Source organism: Triticum dicoccoides, chromosome 7A (assembly GCF_002162155.2).
Source record: "Triticum dicoccoides isolate Atlit2015 ecotype Zavitan chromosome 7A, WEW_v2.0, whole genome shotgun sequence".
Taxonomy (NCBI): Eukaryota; Viridiplantae; Streptophyta; class Magnoliopsida; order Poales; family Poaceae; genus Triticum; species Triticum dicoccoides.
In genome coordinates, this window is record NC_041392.1 from 101569302 (window position 1) to 101586256 (window position 16955).

The window sequence follows — 16955 nt, forward strand, 5'->3', positions numbered from 1 at the left end:
AACCAGTACTAATGCCTCAAAACCCATTAGTACCGGTTGGTGGCACCAACCGGTACTAAAGGTCTAACCTTTAGTCCCGGTTGGTGCCATCAACCGGGACTAGTGGGCATCGCACCCATTAGTCTCGCCAGGTGAACTGGGACTAATGCCTTAGCTGCACGAACCGGGATAAATGCTCACGTTAGTCCCGGTTCTTGACTGAACCGGGACTAATGTGAAAACTGCCCCGTGACCAAAGCCCTGTTTTCTACTAGTGCATACTATCCATTCATCACAAGTATCCAGTTCTAGTTGTATCGATCGGGATACAACTCCAAGTGTCCATTACCGTAGGACAGGCTATCGATAGATGTTTTCTTCCCTACAGGGGTGCACCAACTTACCCATCACGCTCGATTAACTCTGGCCGAACACACTTTCCTCGGTCATGCTCGCCCTCGGCCAAACAATACGCCGCAACCCGACCTAGGCTTAATATAGAGGTCAACACGCCAGACTAAGCCTATGCCTCCAGGGATCATGGGCCATCTCCCCAGGAACTCCTGCACGTTGCGTACATGGTCGGTGAGCAGACCTAGCTACCTCCTTCAACAAGGCAGGAGCTTACACAGTCCAACCCGGCGCATGCCGCTCAATCGCTGACGTCTATTAAGCTTCGGCTAATGCATACGACGCAGAACGCCCATACAATGCCCACATGATGGTTAGTGCTATCAGGCCAGAGGCCCCTCGGATCAAATACCCAAATCGTAGTGGATTATTAGCGCGCAGTAACAAGAAGAGACTCACGAAAGATGTGACCCCGTCGTCCCGTCTCGAGTACTTGGGGCAAGGGCTAAGAATGCCCGGCCACGCCTCGTAAGTATCTCGCGGGCACCTTCCAGGTCAACCTGACTCCACATCACTCGCTATTAAGCTCGCGCGGGTACCCCTCAGGGCCGACCCATCTTTAGTAACATGGCTTAGTGCAAAGTCATAATAACCATAGTAATGTGTGTCTAACACCAAGAGGAAAACCCGAGGAATCACCCCTGGTGAATTCCACTCGATGTTGTCATCAAGGTGAACGTAAGAGGATCCACGCTCGAGGTTCACACTTGAGGGGTTGCACGACGGAGCCGTAACGGAAGTGGTTAAGGAGGAAATCACCCTCGATGACCTCGACCGTATAGCTACACTACAGAGATCTCTTCAGGAGTGATGTAAGAGGTTCCACCCTTGGCACTCGATGGTAACTCTGCAGAGCCGTACAACTAAGGGGTGATGTGCGGTGTCAGGGCCGGGACGTCGATCGTGTTGATCGAGTCATCGAACATAAAGCGAGGCAACTGGGAAAAGATGGGGTCACTAATGGATCTCTAACCAACCTATACTAAGCAGTTTAGGATAAGCAGGTAAGGTATGAAAGCAGGTAACAAAATAGGCTATGCATCAGAGTAGGATCATACATAAAGCAGTAGCAATTCTAATGCAAGCATGAGAGGGAAAGAAATAGGCGATATCGGAATGCTCAAGGGGTGTTTGCTAGCCTGGAAGCCCTGTTGAAAAGGAAGAAGTGTCGTCGTCAACGTAGTCGATCACAAGGGCATCAGCATCGTTCTCGGGATCTACCAGAGAGAAGAGAGGGAAGAAACAATAAATAGCAAGCATACAAATGCAATAGAAAGCACGACATGGAAGTAAGCTATGCTAGGAGTTCTCTAACGCAATGTTACATGTTGCAGACGGTGAGGGAGAACATCCGAAGGGGTTTTCCCGGCGTCTGGCTTTTTCCGGACAAACGAAAGAGAGGGGGCGGTTCCATGTTTAGTATGCTATGAGCATGTGACAGATGAAAGGACCACGTATTCGTATTCGTTGGATTTTTCTGAGCAACTTTCATATAGATAACATTTTCATCTGAGTTGCGGTTATTTTTCTATGAATTTCTAAAGTTTTAAAGATTTTTTAAACTCCTGATTTTAATTTAATTCAATAATATTAATAAACAGAAACTGCTAGGTGCACCCGGTACATGCACCCAGAGTGGCTGACAGGTGGGGTCAGTCATGTGCCCAGTCAGGAGTTGACTGGTCAAAGGGGGCCCTGGGACCCACATGTCATTGGCAGAGGCAACTAATAGTGTTTATTTAATTTAATTAACATAATTAGACAGAGTGGGCCCACATGTCATAACCTATAGTTTAATCAAATTAGTTAACCGGGTGGGGCCCAATGTCAGTGGGTTAGAGGGGGATTAGTTTTAATGGCTGTTTAGGCCTACAACTAATGGCGATGGGTTACAGGGGCGACGGCGAGGCGCCGGCGACCGTTGGGGGCGCGGGTGGGTGCGTTGGAGAGCCCACGACATGGCGCTTCAGATGGGGGCGAGACTAGGAGCGGGGGCGGCTCGTAGCGGCATCTGTATCGAGGCCAGTGGCCAAGCATTGGGCGTGCGCGGGCGAAGCGGCAGCAGCACCACAGCGGGCGGGGCGAGAGACGGGCGACGCGCGGGCACTGGGGGGCGCGGCACCGAACCGCTGCCGGTGTGGGCCAGGTGTGAGGCGCGGCGGCAACGAGCGAGGCGGGTGCAGGGCGGCCGGAGTGCTGCATCGCGCGCGGTTGCGGGCGCACTGGCGGTCAGACGGCCAGCAGCAAAGCAGCAGCTGCAGCATTAGCAGAGGGGGAAGGGGCACGCACGGTAGCGAGGCGCCGGTGGAGCACGACGCCTGGGAGCGGAGGGAGATGGGGGTTGTGGTAAGATCCGGTCAAGGCAGCGACCGAGGCGCGACGACGTCGTGACAGAGGGGCAGCTAGCTAGGGCGATATGCGGGTAGCCAGAGGGAGGGAGGAGAGGCGGATTCTCATGGAGGGGGCACACGAAGGCCCGGTGAATGGATTAGGAGTAGTAGAGGTGACCGGAGTCGAGGAAGACGGCGACAATGATGGAGGTCCGAGGTTGAAGAAGAAGGGCGTGGCGGCGATGCAGTGCAGCTCCAGTCGCACGGATGGGCTCAGTCGACGTAGAAGAAGGCATCGCAGTTGCTGGATAACCTCCGGGGCGTCGGGGAGACTGGTGGCCGCGGGTACTAACGGCGACAGCCGCGCCGTCCCCTTCTCCAGATCGATGGAGAGGGAGGTAGAGAGGGGAGAGCGAGAGGATGAGGGGGAGGAGTGGGTGGAGGTAGGTGGGGGGAGGACTCGAGGAGCCGGAGGGGGCCCTCTTATCCCACCCCTCGTCGTCAACGGCGAGGCAGTCCGAGGCGACCGCGCCCCTATAGCGACGGCGCCAAGGGAACAGGAGAAGGCGACCGGGGGAAGTGGGATGACTAGGCCGCAACTTTCTGTATCCACGAGATCCCATCTTGGGGCCAGTTCTGGAGCTCCGCCGGAGGGGGCATTGATCACAGAGGGCTTCTACATCAACACCATAGCCTCTCCGATGAAGTGTGAGTAGTTTACCTTAGACCTACGGGTCCATAGTTATTAGCTAGATGGCTTATTCTCTCTTTTTGGATCTCAATACAATGTTCTCCCCCTCTCTTGTGGAGAACTATTCGATGTAATCTTCTTTTTGCGGTGTGTTTGTTAAGACTGATGAATTGTGGGTTTATGATCAAGTCTATCTATGAACAATATTTGAATCTTCTCTGAATTCTTTTATGTATGATTGGTTATCTTTGCAAGTCTCTTCGAATTATCAGTTTGGTTTGGCTTACTAGATTGATCTTTCTTGCAATGGGAGAAGTGCTTAGCTTTGGGTTCAATCTTGTAGTGTCCTTTCCCAGTGACAGTAGGGGCAGCAAGGCACGTATAGTATTGTTTCCATCGAGGATAACAAGATGGGGTTTTCACCATATTGCATGAGTTTATCCCTCTACATCATGTCATCTTGCTTAAGGCGTTACTCTGTTTTTAACTTAATACTCTAGATGCATGCTGGATAGCGGTCGATGAGTGGACTAATACTAGTAGATGCAGGCAGGAGTCGGTCTACTTGTCTCGGACGTGATGCCTATATACATGATCATACCTAGATATTCTCATAAATATGCTCAATTATGTCAATTGCTCAACAGTAATTTGTTTACCCACCGTAGAATACTTATGCTCTCGAGAGAAGCCACTAGTGAAACCTATGGCCCCCGGGTCTATCTTTATCATATTAATCTCCTACTACTTAGTTATTTCCTTTGCTCTTTACTTTGCCTTTATTTTACTTTGTATCTTTATCATAAAAATACCAGAACTATTATCTTATCATATCTATCAGATCTCACTCTCGTAAGTGGCCGTGTAGGGATTGACAACCCCTATTCGCGTTGGTTGCGAGGATTTATTTGTTTTGTGCAGGTACGAGGGACTAGCGCGTAGCCTCCTACTGGATTGATACCTTGGTTCTCAAAAACTGAGGGAAATACTTACGCTACTTACATGCATCATCCCTACCTCTTCAGGGAAAACCAACGCAGTGCTCAAGAGGTAGCAAGAAGGATTTCTGGCGCCGTTGCCGGGGAGGTCTACGCAAAAGTCAACATACCAAGTACCCATCACATACCCTTATCTCCCGCATTACATTATTTGCCATTTGCCTCTCGTTTTCCTCTCCCCCACTTCACCCTTGCCGTTTTATTCGCCCTCTCTCTCTATCATCCCTCTATTTCTCTATTTGCCTCTTTTTGCCCGCTTGATTTTTGTTTGCTTGTGTGTTAGTTTGCTTGCTCGTCATTATGGCTAGTCCCTTATCTTCTCTGTTGTCCCCTGAGTTCGAAATCTTTCACTTCAAACAAAGACTAGGAGAAAACTTAAAAGATGCCCGGATGAGAATATTGGAGTCTTATCGTAATTGTACCTCTGAAATAAACCTGAGAATTTAGCTTCGCAATTTTTATGTTGGATTGAATATGTCTCATAGACAACTCTTGGATTGTTTTGCCAATGGCAATTTTATTGAAATCGATCCCCATATTGCGCTTGAAATTATAGAAGGTATAGTGGGAACACTACCTCAACAAAAGGGACCTCATCCTACTCAGGTAGAGACGCAAGTTTTTGAAAAAAATTGTGAAGTTACTAAAATTTTACAGAAGTCTCTTGAACCTCTTAAGAACATTAGTGGAAATATTCACCGCATGAATATGTTGATTACTCTTTGTAATAAGCGGTTGGATTCATTAGATCTAAAAATTTCAGAATATGAAGGGAAACGTAAAGAACCTCCCGGATTCGAGCTTGATTCTGCTAAAAAATTGAAAACTAAAGATGGCAATACCTAGATCGATCCTTGCTTGTTATGCCTAGCTAGGGGCGTTAAACGATAGCGCTTGTTGGGAGGTAACGCTATTTTATTTTTATTCCTTGCTTTTTGCTACTGTTTAATAATAAATAATTTATCTAGCCTTTATTTTGGTTGTGTTTTTTGTGTTTAATTAGTGTTTGTGCCAACTAGAACCGTTGGGAAGACTTGGGGAAAGTCTTGTTACACTTGCTGTAAAAAGCTGAAACTTTAGCGCTCACGAGAACTGCTTCCATTTTTATTTGGAAAGTGCTATTTAGTTAATTATTTTTGAAGATAATTAATAGATAAATTCCTCACGTCCAGAAATTTATTTTAGAATTTTTGGGGTTCCAGATCTTGCGCTAGCTACAGATTACTACAGACTATTCTGTTTTTGACAGATTCTGTTTTTCGTGTGTTGTTTGCTTATTTTGATGAATCTATGGATAGTAAAATAGTTTATAAACCATAGAGAAGTTGGAATACAGTAGGTTTAACACCAATATAAATAAATAATGAGTTCATTACAGTACCTTGAAGTGGTCTTTTGTTTTCTTTCGCTAACGGAGCTCACGAGATTTTCTACTTTGAGTTTTGTGTTGTGAAGTTTTCAAGTTTTGGGTAAAGATTTGATGGATTATGGAACAAGGAGTGTCAAGAGCCTAAGCTTGGGGATTCCCATGGCACCCTCAAGATAATTTAAGGACACCTAAAAGCCAAAGCTTGGGGATGCCCCGGAAGGCATCCCCTCTTTCGTCTACTTCTATCGGTAACTTTACGTGGAGCTATATTTTTATTCGCCACATGATATGTGTTTTGCTTGGAGCGTCTTGTATGATTTGAGTCTTTACTTTTTAGTTTATGACAATCATCCTTTCTGTACACACCTTTTGAGAGAGCAATACATAATTTGGAATTTGTTAGAATACTCTATGTGCTTCGCTTATATCTTTTGAGTTATATAGTTTTGCTCTAGTACTTCACTTATATCTTTTAGAGCATGGTGGTGGATTTGTTTTATACAAACTATTGATCTCTCATGCTTCACTTAGATTATTTTGAGAGTCTTAAATAGCATGGTAATTTACTTAAAATCCTAATATGCTAGGTATTCAAGATTAGTAAAAATTTCTCACGAGTGTTTTGAATACTAAGAGAAGTTTGATGCTTGATGATTGTTTTGAGATATGGAAGTAATAATATCAAAGTCGTGCTAGTTGAGTAGTTGTGAAATTGAGAAATGCTTGTGTTGAAGTTTGCAAGTCCCGTAGCATGCATGTATGGTAAACGTTATGTAACAAATTTGAAACATGAGGTGTTATTTGATTGTGCTCCTTATGAGTGGCGGTCGGGGACGAGCGATGGTCTTTTCCTACCAATCTATCCCCCTAGGAGCATGCGTGTAGTGCCGAGGTTTTTGATGACTTGTAGATTTTTTTCAATAAGTATGTGAGTTCTTTATGACTAATGTTGAGTCCATGGATTTATACGCACTCTCACCCTTACATCCTTGCTAGCCTCTTCGGTATCGTGCATTGCCCTTTCTCACATTGAGAGTTGGCGTAAACTTCGCCGGTGCATCCAAACCCCGTGATATGATACGCTCTTTCACACATAAACCTCCTTATATCTTCCTCAAAACAGCCACCATACCTACCTATTATGGCATTTCCATAGCCATTCCGAGATATATTGCCATGCAACTTTCCACCATTTCGTTTATCATGACACACTCATTATTGTCATATTTCTTAGCATGATCATGTAGTTGACATAGTATTTGTGGCAAAGCCACCATTCATAATTCTCTTATACATGTCACTCTTGGTCCATTGCATATCCCGGTACACCGCCGGAGGCATTCATATAGAGTCATCTTTTGTTCTAGTATCGAGTTGTAATCATTGAGTTGTAAATAAATAGAAGTGTGATGATCATCATTTTCTAGACCATTGTCCCAAGTGAGGAATTATTAAAAAAAGAGAGAAAGGCCATAAAAAAGAGAAGGCCTAAAAAATGAGAGAAAAAGAGAGAAGGGACAATGTTACTATCCTTTGCCACACTTGTGCTTCAAAGTAGCATCATAATCTTCATGATAGAGAGTCTCTTGTTTTGTCACTTTCATATACTAGTGAAAATTTTCATTATAGAACTTGGCTTGTATATTCCAACAATGGGCCTCCTCAAGTGCCCTAGGTCTTCGTGAGCAAGCAAGTTGGATGCACACCCACTTAGTTTCTTTTGTTTTGCTTTCATACATTTATAGCTCTAAGTGCATCCGTTGCATGGCAATCCCTAATCCTTGCATTAACATCAATCGGTGGGCATCTCCATAGCCCATTGATTAGCCTCGTTGATGTGAGACTTTCTCCTTTTTTGTCTTCTCCACATAACCCCCCTCATTATATTCTATTCCACCCATAGTGCTATGTCCATGGCTCGCGCTCATATATTGCGTGAAAGTTTATAGGTTTGAGATTACTAAAGTATGAAATAATTGCTTGGCTTGTCATCGGAGTTGTGCATGATGAGGACACTCTGCCTCCTCCACCGCCTCCTCCTCGGGCGAGTGACGATCAGGGCACTCGGCCTCCTTCTCCGGCGCGTGGCGGCACTCCGCCTCCTTCTCCGCCTGCGCCGGCGCGCCCGAGCACCCAGCCTCCTCCTTCTCCGCCTCGTTAGCAAGGGCGGAAGAGACCCGCCACCGCTCCGGCTGCTCCGGCGCGTCGTAGTCCTTCTCCTCCTCCTCGTAATAAAGGAAAGAAGACAGCCGCAGCTGCTCCGTCTGCTCTGCCGGCGTCTAGCAGTACAGCCAGAGGCGGGAGGCAATACAGATTCAGTCCTTCTCTGAAGACTCCAGAGAAGTTACCATACGAGAGGACCCCGGAGGAGAACGCCAAGATCGCGCGAGAAGAAGTGAGGAACTTCTTTGAAGGGGTGAAAGCAAAGAAACATCCACCTCCGGAGGAGAAGGTAGATCCGGTAAAAGCGAAGCGCACTCTGGCTGCCCTGAAAAAACCAGCAAAGTCTCCGCCGAAAGGCAACTATGAGCGCATTATTGAAAAGTCATTTTTCTAAGCGGAGTAGTCGGGAAGTACTGTCAGTGATCAAAGGTTAAAAGAACGACGAGCTGGGAAAAAAATACCCCAGCTCGGCGAACAAGCGAACCAATCGTGCCCCCCGCTCAAGGTGCCTACTAATGATCCGAGGATGGTGCCCGGTTATATCAATCTTGGAGATTACCTGCCCGACGATGTACATTATGAGTTCTTGGAGGTGGAGGAACGCAAATGCGAGTACGGGAAGTCTCTCGTCAAAGATGAAAGATCTCTAACAACGATGATGCGAAGATTCCATGATTGGTACATGAAAACCTGCAGAGAGTCTGGGTGGAGGAATACTTTGACGCTGAGAGTTAGAGAGGAGCATGACCTCGTTGGAATTGAACTGTTGAATGTTCCATTTGAGGAGTTCTTCCAGTTTTTCAATCAAAAGGCCCTCGATAAAGCAACGATCACTTGCTACTGTCTGTAAGTAGTACTACTTCTGTCATTAAGTCTCTCTATATAGGCCAGCTCTTTCATTGCATGTATTTATAATCATCCTCACTATATTATGTAGATTGAAGATCGCCGAATTGAAGAGAAGACAAATCGGTGATATTGGGTTCGTTAACACAAATCTCATAGATGCAACTGAGGTTAAATATCGTGCCGACGATACCGAGGCTAACTTGCTACGATCGTTGGTAATAAATGAAAACAAAGATATAATACTCTTTCCTTACAACTTCAAGTGAGTGTTACTGTCTTGTGCATATCCGGTTTCCTTTATTAGTCCAGGTTATAGTAATGTAATTGATGAGTTATGCATGCATGCACAGGTTCCACTATATTCTCCTAGAGATTAAGCTTGAGCAGGGACTAGTAACCGTCTTAGACTCGAGACGAAAAGATCCCCAGGACTATGCGGACATGACTCAAATGCTCGAGAAGTAAGTTAAATCAATCATTATCCACCATATCAGCAACTTTGTTCATTTCCTGATATCAAGTAATTGTTTTTTTTTGTCTGGCAGGGTTTGGAGAAAAATCACCAAAAAAGCTTCGGGACTGCCGAAGAAGCTGCAATTTAGACACCCGAAAGTAAGTACTATAGTAACATGTTCCGCGCATCTCCTAGTGATTCAAGCGCTAGTTTCATCAATACCATTTGGCATACTTGCTTATCAGTTTCATTGACCTCTATTTCTTGTAAAGTGGTTGTGGCAGGAACAAGGGGAATGATTACTGTGGATACTACGTTTGCGAGTCCATCCGCCACACGACCAGTGAATGAGGTAACTCTGAAGAACAATATGAAGTGCGTAAGCAATAATATTCACAATTTTATTTTATTACCATCATTTGTGTTGAGTTTTATTTATTCATATATATATATTGACCCCCTTTTTCAAATTAGATCTTTCAGATGCGGGATGAACTCCTAGCACCAGCTCGTATGCGAGCAATTCAAGAGGAATTGGCGGCATTCTTCCTTGACCACGTGATCGCTGAAGACGGAGAATACTATATGGATCTTGTGTTTGTATATAATTAGGAGATTATATTGTAAGAGATAATTATTGTGTATATGTAGCCGGTAGTGTCGGATAGATCTACGAGAACTTGTTGTTCGACCAATCTCTCGGAGAAGGAGAGGTGGTCGATATCACTTCTCTCTGTATGCATATAAGTTCATGACGATCTTCTGTTTCCTTCGTTTGCTTATTAGCTAGCTAGCGTGTCTAGTCCTTTCTATACGTATATAGTACGTAGCGTCGACCAAGCAAGGACATAAGAAATGACACTGCTCTCTATTAATTAGCTAGCTAGCACAATATATGAAACACCTAAATTAACCTCCCAAAACCCCCACCCCCCCTTTCAAAAAAAAACCTCAGCCCCTGAAATGCTGACCCGTGGATGCCTATTGGTCCCGGTTGATGCCACCAACCGGGACCAAAGGCAAAAAAACAAAAACCTCAGCCCCTGAAATGCTGACGCATGTGTGCCTATTGGTCCCGCCTAGTGCCACCAACCGGGACCAAAGGCCCTCCTGCCTGGGCTCGGCGCACCGGCCACGTGGAGGCCCATCTGTCCCGGTTCCTGTTTGAATCGGGACTAAAGGGCCAGGCATTAGTAACGACCGTTTAGTCCCGGTTCAGAAACCGGGACAAAAGGCCCTTACCAACCGGGACAGAAGGTCCTTTTTCTACTAGTGTAATAAAAGAAATAAAATGGCAGCGCGTGATCTGATTCTTTTCTATCTCTTGCCCCTGGGGAAACTGCATGTCCTTGACTGAAGAAAAGGAAACTGGTGTGATTCAGATAACAACGGGCATGACCTGAGTCTTTTTCTGTACTTGACTGAAGAAAAGGAAAAAAAATCAAGTCTATCTCAGACAATCACGGGCGTGACCGCGCTTTCTTTCTATTCTCTGTTCTCTTCTACCTTAGGAGCGGGAGAAGGTCGGCAGGGCGTGCTCATCGGTAGTGGCTGCGCGGATCTCACGGCCAGAGCAGGATGTCGCCGGTGGCCGCGCCGACCAGAAACGGCCTGCAGCTTCGGTCCGCTCGGTCGGACCGGTCAAAGACAGGACCGAACCGAGGAAATTTTGGGCCGAAATTTGGTAACCGGACCGGCAAATTTCTGCAGCTAGCCAGTACCGATCGGTCCGGTCTTGAACGGGCCACGAGCGGGCCGAAAAGCCCACTCGCACCGTCCAGCCTGAAGTGCGGGTATGATTTTGAGGGATTCTTCAGGGAAGATTATCTTCTCAGCTTGCAGAGCTTTGTATTCATGCAGGGATGCGTTGGAGGCTGAGTTATGTGCTTGTATGGAGGGGTTATCTTCTTCGATTCAAAGCACCGTACAGGCGATCAAAATTGAGATGGATTCTTCGGTTGTAGTGTCCATGATCACATGTGTGAGCATGGATCGCTCGATATATTCTTCCTTAGTGAATGAGATTAGGTTTTTATTGAATCTACATCAAACTTGTATTACTCATGTCGTTCGTTCGCAAAATAAAGCGAGCGACAAGTTAGCTGCTTTTGATCCTATTAATAATAGGACTATGACTTGGTTAGGGTCAGGTCCTCCAGAAATTTTGGAGATAGTTGCTGAAGATTGTAATGATACTTTGAATGAGTAAATACAAGTGTTGAGCCCGGAAAAAAAAATGGCTGCCGTCTGCTGGTGTGTTTCCTTCGCTACGTAGCCGGCTGCCGGCTGCCACTAATTTGCTTCTAATCCATCAAATTATGTCTTTGGGCGTGTTTCCTTCGCTACGAAGCCAGCATGCCAAGGTCCTCGTTACGACGCCTCCTTCCTCTTCAAACACGCCATGTCCTCCTCTCCTCTTCTCTCACAGCCAGATCCTCTCTCCCACGCGTCGTCTCCTACGATTTTGCCTCTCAACAACGAATCCAGATCCATGCAGATCGACCATAGAGGCCACGCTGGGAGGCACCAGCTGGAGGAGGAGAGGTCGTGACCTACGGCGGAGGAGAGGCCCCGGCGGTGGATGAAAGTTTGTGATGCGTAGCGGCGTCGTGGACGCCGGCGCCGACTCCTGCACCTTCGGCTCGCCTTCCACGCCTTGCCGCCGCACCATCGGCTCCTCCCTCTCGGCCTCCTCTTTCCCCACGTCCCTCTTTGTTTTACACGGCGGCAGGAGGGTCGCATCTATGAGTAGCTTCTTTGATTGATTCATGTGATTGTGTTTTCTTAGTTCATTTTGCGCTAATCCGTTGCTGGTCGCCTGTTCGTTGTTATGCTGCATCGTTGTATGGCTGTGTATCCATCTTGTATTGCTGGTCTGATTTTCCCCTTTTACCAACTCTCATTAAATCCTCCAGCTATTATACTTGATACTTTTAGTTCCTTGAACCGATCGAAATGATTTCAGTGGTGAAGTAGGTATGTGGCACTTCAAGTTTGAGGAAGTAGCGATTCGAGACAACGGGAGGAGAGAGGATGATGGGCTTTCAAATGTTTGTATGGTCCCGTGATGCGTCTCCTCTGTACTTCAGGTATGCCTTTTTGTGCATCTGGTATGTGTATACGGCAGCTTTCGTATGCTCATAATTTGTTTACTGCAGTTTACTATCATTGTTAGTATACATCGAATTTATTCGTTTGACATATTGTTGTGTGTTGTGCGTGTGCATGCAGTATTAGTGGAACCAATCCTGCCGGAGATCGCGTTGTTGCGCCTAAACGTTTCAGCCAGGCGGTGTAGTCCAGTCTCTATTGTACTGCTATGTTCCAGTGTGCGTGCATACTTTCATGAATTTGTGAGGATCATGAAACTAAATGTTTTCTGTATAAGTAATTCCTTTTTGCTTGTGGTGTCATTTTTTGTGGTAATTTATTTTAGATTTTCTTTGTTCCATGGCTATTTTCGTAGGGTCACAAGTGACTTCTGGCAAAAGATTGTGAACAAAGCTATGCAAGAATTATTATTTTTGGTCCTATGGAAGGTATGATTCTTGTGCAAAGCACCACTAGACTTCTTAATTCCCAGGTCAAGAATCATCTTCCTTCAACAAGATTCAATTTGTATGCATTTCTTTAGTTCATCCATATCCTGGCGAGCTCTATGGCCAGCATCCTCAGTATAGGCTTTGAATTTTCACTTGGTTGTCGCTTAATGCATTTTTCTTTTACTTGCTTCCTACTTAAAATTGAAAGCCGCCTTCTGGAGCATATCCACTCAATATTGATATAAACAAGCCAACAATTGTTGCTTGACAAGCTTGAAATCCAAAGCCGCCCTCTAGAGCATATAAATTGTTGGCCAATTCGACCGCAGAGGAGGCAAACGAGGGATCTTGCCCCGCACGGCGAGGAGGGGAGGAGGATGTCTTCCACCGCATGGCACAGCCACCCGGTACTGTTGAACGACGATGGGGCCGCCTGACGAGGACAGTGAGGTTGGTGTTGGCAACTGCAGCAAGAGGCCGTCGGATACGTCATCGGCATTGTTCTTCCGCTCGAGGCAGCCGTCATCCACGTGCTCCTCCGAAAGTTCCTCCTCGCCATCACTGGTGGATGCCAGTGTGGTCAGCCTTCCCTCCACGTGCACTTACTCCCTTGCTCCCGTCGGCGCCCTCTCCCTTACCCTATTTCTCTTCCCTGGCCCTCTATCTCTCTCTCTCTCTCTCTCTCTCTCTCTCTCTCTCTGCTGTACACAAAGAGAGCCGTGCTGTCAGCACAACAGAGTACAAAATTGAAGGCCAAATAGGCAGATTTGTACAATTCTCAAGACTAGATTTAATGAATGAAGCTGCAGTTCATTAGACCAGCGATTATGGATATGGATCCATCCTCGTGTGCTGGATGAAGGGGTCTAATTATAAGCAAGTATAGAGAAAAGCACATGACGTTGTTTTATTCGTAATTTAATCTTACAAAAGTACATCGTTTGTTCGGGGGATAGGCAATCTGGTGATGTTAGCCTTATATTATATCTATGACAGCTTTGCATCATTTGTTTCTTGGGATTCTTTCCATTTTTGTTATTAATGTGTTGTAGGTCATTCAAAGTAGCTTAAAGGAACGAGAAGCTCACACTCTCGCGACCGCTTCGCCCCCCGTGGGCGACCGGTCACGCCTCCAGCACCTCCTCCCCGAGCTCTCCCCCTCCCCTCTCTTCTTGCTGCCGTCGCTGGCGTCCGGCGCCGGGCCTGGCCTGGGCGGCGCTGGCGGCGGCGGCGGCGGCCACTGGCCTTTCCCCTCACGGGGCGGTGCGGCGCTGCGGGGTGCTCCCAGGCAGCGGCGGTGCTCTCCGGCGTGGTGGCGGGGGATCTTCTAGGAGGCGGCGCTGCCGTTGGCGGCGGAGCGGTGCGATCTGGCGGCGCCCGCTCGGCCCAGATCTGGGCCCTTCGGGCCCCATCTGGGTCTTGGCGGGCCGGCGGCGAGGAGGGTCGTCGGTGTGGCTTTCGGGAGGCAGGGGAGCGGTGATGGGCGGGTGGATGCTGGCGGCGCTGGTGTCGTCCTGCTGCAGTGTGGCAGGCGGGGCTTTACGAGCCCAAATCGGGCCTGGCCGGGCCAGGGGTGGCCTGATATGCCCTGCTGCTGCGTCCAGACGGCGACCGCGACGGTGCCGGAGGCTCGGGCCTCCCGCACGACAGCGGTGGAGATAGTTCCCTCCCGCGTGGCTCCGGTGTTGCTACTCCTGTTGCCTCGTGCGTCTCTCTCCGTCCTCTTCGCCTCGTGGTGGTGATCTCGGTGAGGCGGCGTGGGTGGGTGGTGTCATGACCGCGGTGGCGCATGCTGGTGGGCGGCGAGGTGGCTGTTTGGCTTCGGCCTGGTTGGGCGGTGGGGTTTGGAGTGCGGGAGAAATCCCTTGTCGGCTCTCTTCCGGCTCCGATGCGGTGACACCTGTGGTTGCCACCATCCCTTCTTGGAGGGTGTCGGATGTATCCATCCCCCACTTCCTTTCACGTGCCGGGGGAAACCCTAGGACACGTCCGAGCAGCAGCGTCGTCGACATCGCATCCCTTGTTGGAGGTGTTGCTTGGTACGCGGCGGATCGAAGCCTGCGTCTGTGGTGGGTCAATTTCGGAGGGCGCAGCGGTGGCGGGTCTTCCGCGCTTTGTCGAGCTGCCGTTGTTGGCATTTATTTCTTCTTATTTGTTCTTTCTCTTTTCTTTGGGCTTGTTGTGCTTCTCGCCCGAACATTCCTATGTAATCGGTGTTGGGTGCTTTGTAATACAAAGCGGGGAAACCCTTTTTCGATAAAGTAACTTAAACTTTTTAGGTAAAATAAATATGAGTAGTTTGTTTTTCTTCAGCAATTACCGTTGCTATTGTTCGCTCAGTTTGAACATCTGTAAGTATTGGCTTTGCATAATGATTAATTTAATACAGGCGGCCTTGTCCAGGCTATGCCAACACGGTGACTTGCAGCTCACATATCTGGTGTCTCTTACAGACCTTTAAAATAGTATAGTGGATTGCTTGTGGTGCTACTATTTTTTTTTGGAGTCATGATGTTTACTGACTCTTGTTTGGTTAATGTCAGGGAGCAAACTGGGACACGGAACATTTTGTTGCATTGTTATCCTTTTCTAACTCGACCACACTTGGTTCAGTTCACTTCTCATCAAAGCCACAATCTTTAGGTATATAGACATTATGGTATTCTTTCAGTTCAAGCTATGCTATTGCGTACGTTTCCGAATCCTGATCAATTATGATATGTTCCTTAACTTCAGATGCCCATCTCCTACCAATGTACAATGGTACTAATTACTTAAAGCGTCAGTGACATTAATTACCTAAAGCTGATTACTTCAACAATTTTTTTCCTTTGACTTATCTCATCTTTATTTGTCCAACTCTTATTCAGACATTAGCATTTACTCCCTCTGTTCCAAAATAACTAAATCCACGACCCTTATTTTGGATCGTAGGGCGTAGCATTTATATTTATTATTACTGAAGGCATTTCATTAACTTCATTGTATGTTCTCTGAAATAAAATATCTGGAAATGTGGTGCTGATTTTTTCCGTACTGAATTTGTGTTAGACTCTATCATTGCAACTTATAGCAAATCACAGGTCACTTGCATCCAAATTCATTCTCCATGTAATAGTTCTTGACACTATTGCACACTTAAATGCTACAGCATTCAATTGTAGGTTTCTCTACTTACCGGAATTTTCATGGGCGGGCGTGCTTGTGTTTCTATACATGGAAGATTTTGGGTTGCCACAAAGAACACGGTATATTCTATGAATCATACTCAAAGGGCCTTTTGCCTCCCATGTTGCTTATATATCTTTATATTTTAATTGGGGTTGTAGAGGTGCACAAAATGTTGGGCCTGGCCTAGGCGGCGCTGGCGGCGGCGGCGGCCACTGGCCTTTCCCCTCACGGGGCGGTGCGGCGCTGCGGGGTGCTCCCAGGCGGCGGCGGTGCTCTCCGGCGTGGTGGCGGGGGATCTTCTGGGACGCGGCGCTGCCGTTGGCGGCGGAGTGGTGCGATCTGGCTGTGCCCACTCGGCCCAGATTTGGGCCCTTCGGGCCGGCGGCGGGGAGGGTCGTCAGTGTGGCTTTCGGGAGGCAGGGGAGCGGCGATGGGCGGGTGGATGCTGGCGGCGCTGGTGTCGTCCTGCTGCAGCGTGGGTGGCCTGATATGCCCTGCTGCTGCGTCCGGACGGCGACCGTGACGGTGCCGGAGGCTCGGGCCTCCCGCACGACAGCGATGCAGATACATTACAAGAAATACGTCAACTCGTGACCACCACTATTGGTCACTAAAAGGTCATGGTTTTTCTTTTGTGACCTTTTTGTGACCAAAAACAGAAGGTCAAAATCTGGCGGTCATAAACTGACTATAGCGACCTTTCTTCTGGAATGGTCGAAGACGTTTATGACCAAAATACGTCTACTGTGGCGTTTTGGTCACTAGCAACCTCCCCAGGCCATGTAGGCATCCAGCGTGGCAATCTGACGTGGCACAAGATTTAGCCCGGTCCAATTCGGTTTTCTACATGGGCCTAGCCCAACAATCCGGCCTTTTTACTATATATTTTCTCTATTAATTTTCTCTAGCTACATGGGCCTGGCCCAACAATTTGGCCTTTTTATTTTCTAGGCATGGCCTTTTGCGGTCCATTTCATTTTTATTTTCGAGGGTTTTTT